The following is a 15,120-nucleotide window of genomic DNA, read 5'->3' on the forward strand; positions in this document are numbered from 1 at the left end:
CATTGGGTCATCCAATAATGGCCCAAGGGCTATTCTTTTTATGCACACAACAGGTGTAAGGGCCATTCGTGCATGACCCCAAGGATTCAAATATCCCCTGTTTTACTTTGAAATGTATCCTAGAGCATTAAATATTGGCCATAGAGACATCCAAGAATGGCCAAATGGCCATTATTTTCATGCTCAACAGGTGGAAGAATGGCCCTAGGGCCATTCTTGCATGACCCCAAGGTCTCAAGGTCATTTTGGGATGGCCATGGGGGCATCCAAGAATGGCCCTAAGGCCATTTTTTTTCATGCACAACATGAGAAACAATGGCTGTGGGGCCATTTGTGCATGACCCCAAGGCCTCAAGGTCATTTTTTGGATGGCCATGGGGCATCCAAGAATGGCCATTCTTTTCATGCACAAAAGATGTAAGGACCATTCTTACATGACCCCAAGGCCTAAAATATCCACCGTTTTACTTTAAAATACATCACAGTAGTGCATGAAATAGTGGCCATGGGAGCATCCAAGAATGGCCCTTGGTCCATTCTTGCATGACCCCAAGGAGCCATGGGTGCATCTAAGAATGGTCCTAGGGCCATTCTTTTTCATGCACAACATGAGGAAGAATGGCCCTAAGACCATTCTTGCATGACCCCAAGGCCTCAAGGTCATTTTTGGGATGGCCATGGGGCATCCATTCTCCTTAGGGCCATTCTTTTCATGCACAATAGGTGGAAGAATGACCCCAAATGCTATTCTTGCAAGACCCCAAGGCCTCAAGGTCATTTTGGAATGGCCATGGGGCATCCAAGGATGTCCTCTCTTTGTGCACAACAGGTGGAAGGATGGCCCTAGGGCCGTTCTTGCATGACCCTAAGGCCTTAGGTCATTTATTTCAATTTCATTAGCAACATCACTTCATTAAGGTCACTAATCTCAAGTTAATCTAACCTTATCCTCTCATTCCCCTTGTGGCCAAACATTGTTGAGCTCTATTGTCCTTATTCCCTTCACCATTAGTCAACCCATTTTAGGGTAGGCTTCCCCTCAACTAGGTTTTTTTGCATTATGTCACAGGGTTTGCGCAATCTTGCTACCATTCACACAAACTTCAGACTGTAGCGCCGACTAGTTTTTAACCCAGTTTGCCTCCTTGCTCACAATAAATACAAACCCTTTTAGGTGTGTGTTAGAAATGCTATGAGCTACACACATACTAAAATTTGAAGTTTTTGGTTCAATAAGTGAGCAGGAATAGCAAAAAAACCAGGCAAAAGAAAGTGATAATTTGTGCCAATTTTTGGGGTCGTTAAGCTGATTCTAGGCCTTCATACAAGGGCTCTCATCAAGAAGAACAAAAATACCCTTCAAAAACTTCAATGGTAAGCTTAATTTGATCCTCCAACTCTCAACCTTGCTAATTACCTCATTAAACACTTAATCACTATCATTAATAATCAATAAACATTGCCCAAGTAAAAAACTTAGAACTCAAAAGATGAATAGCTATCTCAAAACTTAGAACTCAAAAGATGAATAGCTATCTCCTAGCTTGAGGTCTAGGGACTTGAGCAAAACATTAGTGGAGGTTTTTCTTCCACCAACTACATAGACTCCCTGCTTGTTGTGGTCATGGAGGTTGATTTCTTTTATGGAATCTACTCTTAGCTTTGGGTTGTTGATTGTTTCTTCTAAGGGATGTTGATTGTTTCTTGCCTTAATCTTTATGTTTTTTATTGTTTCTTCTAAAGGATGTTAATTTTTTCTTACCCTAAGCTTTGGGTTTTTGATTGTTGTTATGAGGAGTAATTTGTGGAATTTGTATTCTCATTTTTTTCATTGATTATGAATTCTCCTAAATGGCTATAGAGTAGGACGCCTTTCTAAATTCAAGCAGTCTAGCTCTTTTTGAACATATGTGGGCGACTCCATATATGCGTGATAATATTTGTTGCATTATCTTAATTAGTTAGATTTTATGTGGTTATTAGAAAGTCAATGACTTAATTAGTTAGATTTTATATTAGAAAGTCAATGACTTAATTTATTAATTAATTATCATAGTTAATGTAAGTGCAGATCATTAGGTTGGATAATGGAGACAAGCTAGTGGTAGCCAAGAAGATTTCTAAATGCTCAACTTTGGGAGGTGGTAGATGTGAACGCTTCATTTTAGGCAGCGTCCATATTTATTAGCAATGGATATTTATTTAAACATATGAAAGTTCTTTTATGGGCCTATTAGCCACAATATTAATATTGCCAAAAATCCTCGCCCCATGTACTACAAAGTGCAATCAATCAGGCCACTTTGTTTCTTGATGTTGGAAGAAATTCAAATCGCCAGTCACTCAACTTCACAACACCAAGAGGCATCTAGCGATCATGTGGTGACTATGCTCCAGATTGGTCTAAGGATTAAAAATACTATATGACAACAATAATGGAGACCAAAGTGATATGCAAGGTAACCCTCTTTTATCTTATTTGTTGCTAAAGATGAAGGCTAAAATCAATGGTCATGATGTCCTAATGTTGCATAACAATGGGAGTAGCCGCCATGATTACATTTTTTAACATGTTGTCAAGGAGTTGCAATTAGAAACGCATCCATCTCTTTGTAAGGTGAAGTATGCATTTCAAGGTACTCTTTGTAATGACACTGAAGAGGTTCATCAATTAGTAATCATGATTACACCCTTGCATACTAGTGATATTATCTTAGGCATGCCTTTCCATCATCCATTTGACCCACAAATCGATTATGACACACTCACACAATGTGGATTGCACATAATGATGAAACTTTAACACTCAAAAGTAATCTTACACATGAATTGTATCCATTTTTATCACATGCACAAGAAAAATGAGTACTAAGAAAATGTAAAAAAGCTTACTTGATTTATGTGAGTGAAATTGAAGCAACTAAATACAAATTGTCACCTAGTCAACAAACTCTTCTCAATTAATTTAAAGATTCTTTTGTCGATGATTTACTACCACGCTTACCTGCTTCTCGTCCAAAAGACCATATTATTGAGCTCGTTCATGGTAGTTAACCGCATTATAAAGCCCCTTTATAGACAAAACCATATTATTCGATAAAAAGAAATTCAAAGATAAAACACTTAGACTTATTCAACCTATTCACTATCCCAATCTTTTTAGTACAGAAAAAGCATAGATCCTATCACATGTGTATAGACTTTAGAGCATTGAATAAGATTTTTGTGAAAAACGGATATCATATTCCTCATGTAGACGATTTGATAAGCTTCATGGTGCATGTGTGTTTAGTAAAATTGACTTGAAATCTATATATATCATCAAGTTTAATAAAATTTACTTGAAATCTATATATCATCATGTTTATATGCATGCTTCTAATATGTATAAAACTGCTTTCTACACACAAGCAGAACACTATAAATTTCTTGTAATATCATAAACACACTTACTTTAGTAGAATGATAAATCACATATTCTTGAAACACCAACCTCTTGTCATTTTTTCTTCAATGATATTTTTGTATTCAACCAAATTGAAGAACAACACAATCAATATCTATGGCTTGATTTGAGACTTTTGAAAGAAAACTAATTCTATGCCAATTCTAATAAAATTTTCTTAATTTAGGAAGAAATCAAATATCTAGGTCATATTATCTCTACCAAAGGTATTAGAGTAGACCCCAAAAAGGTTCAAACCATTATAGTCATCAACAGAGTATAAGGCATCTACTTAATCAATCTTTGATGCATGATCCATCATATTAAATGGGCATCATTCATTCAAAAGTTTATGCAATATAAACCAAGTAAAGAAAATGTTAGCTGATGCATTAAATAGACGTCCTTCCAATGCTAATATTTTTGTTAAGGGATACTCCAATTTTAAGTAGATAAGACATGTAAAGTAAGCTACTTTTGCTTGAGATGGACATGCATATAAAGTAAAGCTATTTTGAGTCCCACAAACTATTTCAAGTAATATGAATTAAAAAATACAGAGGAAGTGTGAGCTCACTCTTGTTTGGAGGCAAATTCATGTGTATTAATATTTCTTTCTCTACACTTGCAAGTGTCATTTTGTGATTAAATATTATTCGGTATTTTGCCTTCCAAAAATTCTTTCTTCTGAAGTTCTCTATTGATTTCCTTGTTTACCCCAAATCTTGTTCTTTTTTAAACCCCCAACTGACTCTTTATCTTGTTTTAGTTGTTGAGATACATGAATTTTCTTTAAAAAAAGCATCATGGAAATCTGTAATGGCACTCCTTTACATAAAACATGATATCATTATCCAGGTTCTCATAGAAATCTACAATGGTACTCCCTTTTACATACAACATGATATCATCATCCAAGTTCATAAAACTTCCTACTTGTTAGGGCTACATTCAGGGGCTTATTTTTGCAACTCCAAGAATTGATCTCTATATTACTCTATTGTCTTACCCTTTTGCCTAAGTTTTAAGAACTCCATTTCCTTTTGCATCTTGTACTCAAGAGGTAAGTACCTTTTCTTAGCAAATTCCTCGTGCCACAGGCCCTCCTACGCTTAGGTTTCTGCTAGTCAAAACTCTTAGTGCCTCAACTAAACTTTATTTTTTTTATTTTATGATGCCTCATGAGCCTAACTACTGAAAAAACAAAAACATTATGGCCTATCAAGATAATCTAATGATGGCATCTAAAAATTAAGCAACCAATACAAAATCAAAGCTACATCAAGGTCTAAACACCTTGCTACACATGCTTATGCAAACAAATTAAGGAAAAACACAAGATTAATGGTCTACACCATATGTACGATCAAAGCTACATCAAGGTCTAAACACCTTGCTACACATGCTTATGCAAACAAATTAAGGAAAAACACAAGATTAATGGTCTAAACCATATGTACGATCAAATCTAAACACTCTAAACAATATAGTTTGCTACTTTAATCAACTGCAACACAAAACAAAGGATGAAATCAAAGCTCAAACAAAAAAAGGCATAAACTCGATATGTAAAATAAGAGTTAGACTAAAATATAAATGCCTTTCCTGGTGTGCTCACTAGGCAAATGGTAGATTCCATTGGAATCGAAATGAGAAGCTCAACAATCAAAAGTGATATGGGGCTCTCATTAACATCACCCCATTTATATTACCAATTTTAGGTGGGGAACTTACCAAACTACTGAAAGTTTGACCTCTTTTTAAGCTTTCTCGACCCCATCAAACTTTAAAAACCAAACCCACTTGAAGACTTGTCTAAGGAGTGCATCAACTAAGTCTTCCCTCTCATGAGCTCTTCTATTTCCTTGGGGGTTGAACAAATCTACCAAAGTTATGCTTAGATTGATTTCCCATGATGGTTTCCTTAAGATATATGCCGTGAACGTCTACTTCCTCATTCTTGAAATTGCAAGAAAGTTCCCCCAAAATATAATCATTGATGGTTCATAGATCTTGGGGATAATCTCTTGTAGGATAATACCTTGACCACCCTTAAGCTCTAGTAGCTCCTTCAATCCCTACATAGGTTTCTCATGGTAGTGGGAACCTATCTCATGAACTCGGAGGATCTAAGTTACATCGTCCTCATAGAGAGTTACAACTATCTTCCTCATAAGATAAACATGTATTGTAGTAATGTGTTGAGAATCACCACCACAATGAGGTCTCATACTACAGTAATGTGTTAAGAAGCACCATTGCAGTGAGGTCTCATCTCACCTCCACGGAGTAAACTCCCATAGAAGTTAGACACGAACCATAATGAGGTCTCATATTGCAGTAATGTGTTGAGAATCACCACTGTAGTGAGGTCTCATCTCACGTCCACATAGTAAACTCCCATAGAAGTTCAACACCTACCATAATATAGTGTAGCCAACCTACCATAATATAGTGTTAGCCAACCACCATAGCGGGGCCCAACATAGGACCCCATAGAGCCTCTTATTATGTATGAACAAAAATTAAACCATATATTGATCCATAAAGTTTTATTACAACTTTTCATGATACAAAAGACCCGGATCCTAGAGAGATCGTATCCTTCTTCTAGATCATCTATCTAATAAATTTATGAATTGGTCGAAGGACCAAGCATAATTCTTTCGTGTTACTAGAGAGATCCGAATCCTTCTTCTAGATCATGTGTCCAATAAATCTATAAACTAGTTGGAGGACCAAACATAATTCTTTCATGTTGCATATTGCATGGTTCCCTTCTTCAAGTTTTTCTCTAGATCCCCTTCATCCTTTCCAAGTCAAAGGTTTCTCCAGAGAGGTCAACTATGAGCCTTGTGTGAAGCTCTAAGCATAAGCGAAGCTTTAGGGTGCTTTGTACCATAAAGATACTTTGAAATCACATTTCTTAGGTCCATTTATCTCCCTATCTTGAAGGTAGGTAGGCATAGGTCATTCACATTTACCCGCTTGATGGTCTCCACACCAAATGCCACACATCTTATTTTCTTTTAAGCGAGGCATACCAAATAACGAGCGAGACAAAGTCCGAGCAAACCCCATCATTTCAAATAGAATGTGCATTGCATTTGGCCCATTGTATCTCGTATAAAAATGAGTGGCATACTTGTGTGTGTGTGTGTGTGTGTGTGTGTGTGTGTGTGTGTGTGTGTGTGTGTGTATGAGAGAGAGAGAGAGAGAGAGAGAGAGATTAAGAGAGAGAAAAATTTAGTTCATATAGGTTACAACATGCAAAACAACAGAGCACATAAAAGCTACATTGCCAAAGAGTGCTACTCAGAGCTACACTCATCATCCACAAAAATGGGCCATTGTCGATGATGGTCTCGACTCCGCTGCTCATATCTTGCATCCCCCATCATTTGTCTAGCCATAGCCTCAGCATACATTGGCAAAGTACTTTAAAAAAAACATGAAACAAGTCATCACCAATGCATGGAAGATGCACTAACTTAAACTAATATGCACACCACATGGGAAGGTAAAAAAGACATAGAGATGCTTTTAAAAACCAAGGCCACATCACATAACAAGGGAAGGCCTAAAAATGCCAAAGATATATATCCAGAGTCCTTCGTAAATGCCAAAATAAATAAAAGCACACAAAAGCAAAATAGACGACCCAAATGGTCAACTATAGTCATAGAAGCATGATGCATCCAAAGTCATCAGTGTTGCAAAGTCAAAAAGGGAAGGTGCTCACTAGTCATAAGGGCTCTCCCCAGCTATGACCCTCTCATCACTGTCAAAATGCCATGCACATCTGCCCAGTAGCAAGGCATTCTCTAAGAACGGAAGTAGTCACTCACATTGATAAGGTTGTTTGATCAAAACAAGCATTAATCTATATTCCTGTCATTTCAACAAATCATTACAACAGGAAAAGTAACAAACCTCGGTCCTCATGCCAACAATATCTACATAACCGTATGGCAAGTGATGAACCACGGTTACTCAATGCCAAATTTCCAAGCCAGAAACTCGACAATATCTATCAATCAACCCAATCCCCAAACCTACCAAACAAAGCAACGTTACCAAACTCTATTTGCAATTCAAGCAATAGTCAAGAAAAGATAAATGAAGAATAGTTTCTCAATAGCAATACCCAAAGAAGATGCAACAATCAAGAGCCATCCAGAGTCCAATAGTGAAGAAGAAGCCAATGCATGGTCGTACCTAACGTGGTCCTCTGTCAACATATCCCAAGGAGGAGTGTGTGCACCACCAACATGTACACCACCGAATGGAAGATGAAGAAAAACCAAATCCACCGCCCAAGAGATAGGTCTACCTTTCTTCTTTGCTCGTACACCTGCACCAACATGCTTTAGAACATGTTAATGGATCTCTGTGTAGACTGGGTTCTTGAGACCTAGAGAGAAATCCCCTCCCAATGGCAATGTAGTCACCCTAAATCACCATACATCTATGATCTTGAAATCTGTACGACGTAAAAGACCTATCTTGGCATCTCTAGGTGTTGTGCTCAAGAATGATAGCCATAGGCTAGAATACGTGACTATGACGGTTAACAAAAAAGGACCAGCTATTCCGACACCTCCAAAATCCATGTTTCCTTCCATTCAAGAGAAGACACTAGTGAAAACACTATGGGGGATAAGACGGACATAACCTAAGTCTAAAGTTACATGCTTTGGATTTCTACAAGATACAAAGCAGCGCTGCAGTGCCCTGATTAATCCACATGGTTGACCACAGCAAGGTGGTGTGCCTGCGCCTTGTTTCTGGAACTCTTGTATGTAGTCATTGTTTGTAGACTTCCACCTGAGTGTGTAAAGTAGTGTCCTGTGGTCATATATTATTATGTTTCAAAAGATCAGGAGAACTATACTAGATATGTAATACATTTGGGTTACCGTGACCATCAATGTGCAAAGGGAATTTGTAGGGAGAAAAAGAGAATAAAGTGTACTCACATGCACATGGGAGTCCGCATGCAACACCTAAACAAGTTGAGGTGAGTGTGGCCCAAGAGATGGTCCTTGACATTTTGATTAAAGAACGTGAGTGGAAAGAAGGAGATTTTGGTGACAAGGAGTTGAATAACCTTCTGAAGGTTGTCACTCCACTGTCGGATAAGAAGAGAACTGAGAGATTTATTTAAGAAGCTAAAGGGAGCAGTGTGTTTGGCTCGAAAGGACTCAAAGCCATTCTAAATTTGAAAAGCAAGATTGGTTATCCGTCTTTGCATAGAATTATTTTCCCAGGGCAGTTGGGTTCGAACATGCAATCACACGTTTTTTAAATGTCAAGTCTCAGTCCTAGGAGTGGAGTAGATTTGGTAAACAGAATGAGACCGAGTGGTAACTTGCAGGAAATGTGGGTGCATTTTGATCACATGCATCATGTTCATGATTGGTCTACAATGGGGGATTTTGTTTATGATCCTTTCCTCAAGGAACTTCTGACCATTGCTGCATACGAATTTAAGGTTGAGGATAGATATGCTCAGAAAGAGTTTTGGAAAATGTTAAATGTTGTTGTGCAAGAATTTGGTTATGGTAAACCTAAGTTCAGGGGTTTTATGGGGCTGATGAGGCAGGTGCAAATTGGATTGCAGTGCACTCTATTTAATTTTGTGGGTAGCATAACCCAAAAAAAGAATGATCATGTGCTTTTCATTGGGAGTAGAGCATGGTGAATCATACAAAAAAGTGTATCAGACCACCTTTCCATGAGGAACACAAGGTCTTGTGTAGAAAGTGGAAGAATGCAAGCTCAGATGTTGCAGGCAAATTGTAAACATGCTTTACAGCAATGGTGGAGAAATGGACATGTTGTGGAGGGTGAGTTGCCATCGATGGAAACATGGCTTGCATGGTGGGAAGTGCATGCAATTCATTTGAGTTCTTGGTTTTTGACACAAGAGAACGATGGTCCTTTCTTGCCGACCACAAACCTTGCTGAAAACATGCACTCTAGCATGAGAGTAGCTACCGGTTATAAGAAACAGTTTTCTTCAATGGCTATGTTACAGAGTGCACACAGTAATACATACTTGGTGGGTGGTTATACTAGGACTGGACCGGGACTGTAAAGAAATCAAGGAGCGTTTCCTTTCAAAGAATGGTGGGGCATCAACAAGCAAAAGGCTAATTGACTTGACCCACAGTGCAATGGCAGAGGCTAATTTGGATTGCCCAAAAGTGGAGCAAGAGCAGAAATCTGTACGACAAACCTATCTTGGCATCTCTAGGTGTTGTGCTCAAGAATGATAGCCATAGGCTAGAATACGTGACTATGACAGTTAACAAAAGGACCAGCTATTCTGACGCCTCCAAAATCCATGTTTCCCTCCATTCAAGAGAAGACACTAGTGAAAACACTATGGGGGATAAGACGGACATGACCTAAGTCTAAAGTTACATGCTTTGGATTTCTACAAGATACAAAGCAGCGCTGCAGTGCCCTAATTAATCCACATGGTTGACCACAGCAAGGTGGTGTGCCTGCACCTTGTTTTTGTGGACGACATACTTACCTAAGACATGATGGTGCATCGGGTGGCATTTGGGAAGGATTTGTATGGTTCTGTGCTACTATGTATTCACTAGCACGTGGACACCAAGTGGGTGATTACACCACCTAGACCCACTCTAGGTGTTTGGCCAATTGTAGAAGTTACAAACCTTACAATAGAGGAGGTGGCTGATCTGGAGAGAGCAGGGTTTCTATTGGACAAGTAGCACCATCCCATAGAATCCAACATTAACAATAGGGTCAGGCCTATCACAAATAGTTGCAAGCTCATGTAGACCTAAGTACCGGGCTGGTAAGGTTGTCCGTTTTGGCACAAGAGGCTCACTAAAGAATTCCAATAGAATGCACAAAAAGGTCGTTCGATTTTAGCTTACATTGTTCGAGAAGAAACTGTTGTCTGTAATGAATTGCACATGTTTTATGTGAGCACAAAGGGGTCATGTGCGACTGGAGTGAATTATGTGGTGAATGTGTCTGAGTACCAAAGTTGATCTTGTCCAAATTTCCAAAATAGAGAAGCGAAGCATGAGATGTACCTCCCTTGCAAACATATGTATTATGTTTTTTTGTAAGTCCTGAATCTTGATGCGGTTGCGCATGAGTTTATGCACTAGCAAGCTTTGACAAAAGTGGAGTTGTTTCAAGCATTGTCTGGTCGTCGCTACCATGCAAATGTAGCAATGCCATGAGGCATTGTGGGATGTCTGAATATGCATTCATAGATTTTGGGTTGCTATCTACCGTATTTTGTTCTTCGAAGGAGAATATGCATAGCATTAACTATTTGAGTTCTATTTTTGGGTTTTTGGTTAGGGTTGCACTTTCTGTATCTGTGTAAAATACGCTTATATTTGATCCTGTGTTGCTCAATACTATTTTTTGTAGGCCAGCATGTAAAAAATTCATTGTTGGGGGTTTCCTAGTTTAAGGTTTCTTGTTGTTGCTTGTCACACTTTTTTCTTCAATAGTAGAAGTTAAGATTCACCGTTTGAGGTTTCTTGTTTGTGGTTGAGCTTTTTTTTCCTATAAAAATTATGGTTGTGGTTAGACGATCCAACGATGATATATTCTCACGAAAAAAATACTATAAGTGTCTTCATGTTCATTACAAATCGTTGCCCCTCCACTCGAAATGCACTCTCACTCATTCCCTCTCGCTCATGAAATGGCCATCCTCCTTTTAAGCAAATAGGATCTTGAGCTCTTCAAAATTCCCCAATCCCAAAGCATCTTCAAAAGGGTGTATCTATGTTCAATAATGGAATTATGTGAAGTGGTAAAACTTTAAATCTTTTCTTGTGAAATCCAAAAAACTTAAAGTGGTGGTTATAACTCCTGAATTAATATTAACTATCCCCTTGAGACCATAGAAGATCTAGTGTGAATGTCTTTTCTCCCAAAACAATGCATAAAAACCCTATTTTTGCCCCTTAAATTCTTTGATTTATGAGTGGAAATTATTACTATTTTTGATATTCTAAATGCTTCAAATTACCTTTTTTACTCACTTTTCACATTTAAATCTATCCTAAATTCTATCTTCTAAAAGTGTTTGCATCCCATGGAAAAGAAAGCAACGCTCCCAAAGTGACATGTGGTGGGGGGAGAGTTAAAACCCTAATCTATGTATCCCATAAAGCAAATTGAAATTGGATTAAAACCCTACATAGGGTAGAAGATGACTCTCTTTACCTTTAGCGAGAGAGAGAGAGAGAGAGAGAGAGAGAGGTGTCTCCTCTTTGTTCACCACGTTATTGTCGGTTTTGTGTGTGTGTGGATGTTGATTACCTTGTGCACATGTGGGTGCTACAGGTACATTGACCACCTCTTTTGGCACCCTCCACACCTTCTCGACTGCCATCAGCCATGTTAATGCCCTTGTTACGTACGCCCCTTCTTTAACTATGGGGCTTGGTCGTGTGTCAGCCATCTTTGCTACCTATGGGCTCATGGGTTAGGTCACCTTCCCTTCCTTTAAGGCCTGTGCTTGAGCGTCTTTGGTGTGTCAAGCCCTTGGGGCCCCTCCTTGATAACGTGCAACTTGAAGGGGACAACCCTTGGTTGTGGGCTAGTTCTCTTTCCAAAAACCCTTTTTAAAGAATAAGTACGAGATTATCTGACATAATCTCTCCCTTCAATTTGAATCAAGAATTTTCCCTAGCCAACTAGAAATTGTCGGTTCACTTAACCTTAAATCAATCTCGGTTCAGCTTACACTTGAGTTGATTTGCCAACCTTCAAACACTTGTCAGTAAATTAGTTCTTTTTTTGAGGGGGGGTAATTATATTATAACAAATTAGTTCAACCACATGTTAATAAATTTGTTCTTAGCCATTCGCAACATGAGAGGCCAATAATCATGTGCAAATTCATCCTCAACCATTCACAAACAACTTCTATGGCCAGTAGAGATGATTGATTCGTCCTCATATGATAAACAATCACTTGTTTTAATCCCTTGGCAGTTAACCTTTGAAAAACAAATCCTAGGAACTAAGATCGGCTCTGATACCACTTGTAAGGTTCCTCCCCTCTAAAATGGGAGAAACACTTAAGATAGTCCGCTAAGTCTTATCTTGGGAAAAATTTCCTATTCATCGACACCTTGACCCTGCAGAGATTCAAGGATACGATTTATAGGTATGACCTAGCTCTATCCCGCAGGGGAAGTGTGATTTTCTAAACATCAAATCACCCATAGGGTAATTGATTATAAATTGGGCAACTACTAGACTTGATTTCTAGGGACACACTTTTTTCCTCATCTTATGCAAGGCACAGCTGCTGGCCTAGTCTTCTAGAATAGAGTTGTCCAGGAACCTAACTATCTAGCGTAGGGCTTTCACTTAATTTGTTGGAAAGCTACCCGACTAATCGGGTCCACCCGTCCGCCGCGTAGGATGGTGCCGTCAGGGCATTCCGTCCTCCCACTTTTCACCCTACTCACGCATCAATTTGTTTTCTAATTAATCCTACCACACTGTTTGACATAAATAAATATATTCCTTAATTAAGGTCCTTTTTCACAAGGTTCGTTAAAACAGCCTTCTTACACAATGCAATCATACCAAAGACAAGATGTAATTATATAAAAAGTCTATACATGAACCAATTCCATACAAGCCAAACCGGCTCTCTTATTCTTATTCTGCCGATGATCTAGAATTCGGCCTTCCAGCCTCTACATGCTGGGCAAAACCCTACGGGACCATACACCTCATCGTCGACCGCTGGCGAGGACTCAAGCCAGCCTGTCGCCCTCTCAGGCTCCATCGCTCGATCCTCCCGCCCCTCAGAGGGATGTCTGCGCACTAGGGTGGGCTAATTCACCGCACTAGCCTGGGCCCTCAGAACTAGGCAGTATCACAATCACTCGTCTCAATCAGCAAACCTCATTCTCCCAATGGTATGAGGGATACCATGGGCCAACTCCGGGCCTTACTAACGTCTCCGCCGTCCGGCTACACAAGCACAAGAACAGGGGCAGCGTCAAGGCAGGGAGAAGTTATACCTGTACCTTAATTTAACCAAGATAACAATCCATTTACTCACTAAACCATAGGACTAGGATCCATGTCACCTTCTTTAAGAAAACAATCATTTTCACAAAGATTTTAGCATTTCAACTTGAGATTGCGATAAGACATTCTTTATTTAAGGCATATACTATTGTTTAAACGAATACAAACTTTAAATAGTAAATCAATCAAATAGATCACTAATTAACAATTAATAGAGAAGCCGGGGCCATACCTCAACCCCTAAGAATGATATATAATTGAAAAACAAAATATGTATATACCTTATAGAAATTTGTCGTTTATCGTTGCCTTTGCTCGTTATTAACACAAGAGGTTTAGAATATAGAGTCTTCTAATACCTTCTCTTACGATTGAAATCATCCAATCATCCCTAAACTTTATCTCCTCTTACTCATACTGTGACTCTTCTCTCTTTCTAAGATCTATGGCAAAATAGCCTTCTCTTACAGGGCTACGGCATACTATTCTTTCTCTAAAAGAAAAGCTATGGAGTTTTGGTCTCTTCCTCCGAAAGACTATAGCAATCTAAGCTTCTTTTCTGAGATATTAGATAAGAATGAAGGGATATATATATCTCAAACTCTAGGATTACCTTGAGGCTACTTGTTGTCTTCTCATAGTTTTCTCTGTGTAGAGACCCTGACAGAAAGAGCAAATTGTTTTGGCCATAACTCTCTGATAAAAACTCAGAATATGGTCATATAACCAGTCAAAAGAACGAGAAGGCATCTGGTCTACAAGCCTACGCGGGTAGAATAATGCGGGTAGAATAGGCAAAAACGTCTCTATATAGCCACAAACGCACCATCTTTAGAAACGCGTTGTTTTTTCACATTTTTAGTATGCATAGACTCTAAATGTGTAAAAGTACTCTAAATATGACCTCTTATTACCTAAATTCAAAATTCTATTTTTGGAGATACTTATCTCTTAATAGAGCTATTCTTATGTTCTTATTTCTTTTAGGATTTTTGGAGCTAATATTTTTATTCTAACACTTTCCTAATGTTTCTAGCCCTATTGTCTCACTCTTCTCTAAGTACACTCTCTTTCTTTATTGAAATCTATATTAAAAGAGACACATACATACATGGCTTGGGAGGGACCTTACAATCTCCCCCACTTAAAAGATTCGAGATGTCCTCATCTCGCGAGCCAGGGTAGTATCTAAGTAAATCCTCCTGTCTCTTTCAAAGTGGTGTCCCCACCACTAGGTAGAAATCTTCTTTTATCTAAACATTGTTCCGAGTCTCTTATTTCATGTGTTTGGCTTGTTTTGTTGTGCCTCCAAAAGGTCTTTATTATTCTAAAGTTAATTGGCCTTATTATCCTAATTTCATGTATCCATATACCTCTCATATGGTATGAACCTTCGAATTCCTTATTCTATACCCCCATGTAATATGGTACTTAACAAATTATCATGGAAAAACGTAAGAAACTCAATTCTTTACGCAATCTAACCTATGATAGCAATTTCATAATCTTAGTATCATCTTGTAGAATACCTCTATTCATCATGCACATTACTTCACATGAATCTTGCACCAATCCTCTTCTATTAACTCATAGAAATACTTGTTGAATTC

This window comes from Cibotium barometz, chromosome 28, assembly GCF_041138505.1.
Source record: "Cibotium barometz isolate CiBa-2024 chromosome 28, ASM4113850v1, whole genome shotgun sequence".
Taxonomy (NCBI): Eukaryota; Viridiplantae; Streptophyta; class Polypodiopsida; order Cyatheales; family Cibotiaceae; genus Cibotium; species Cibotium barometz.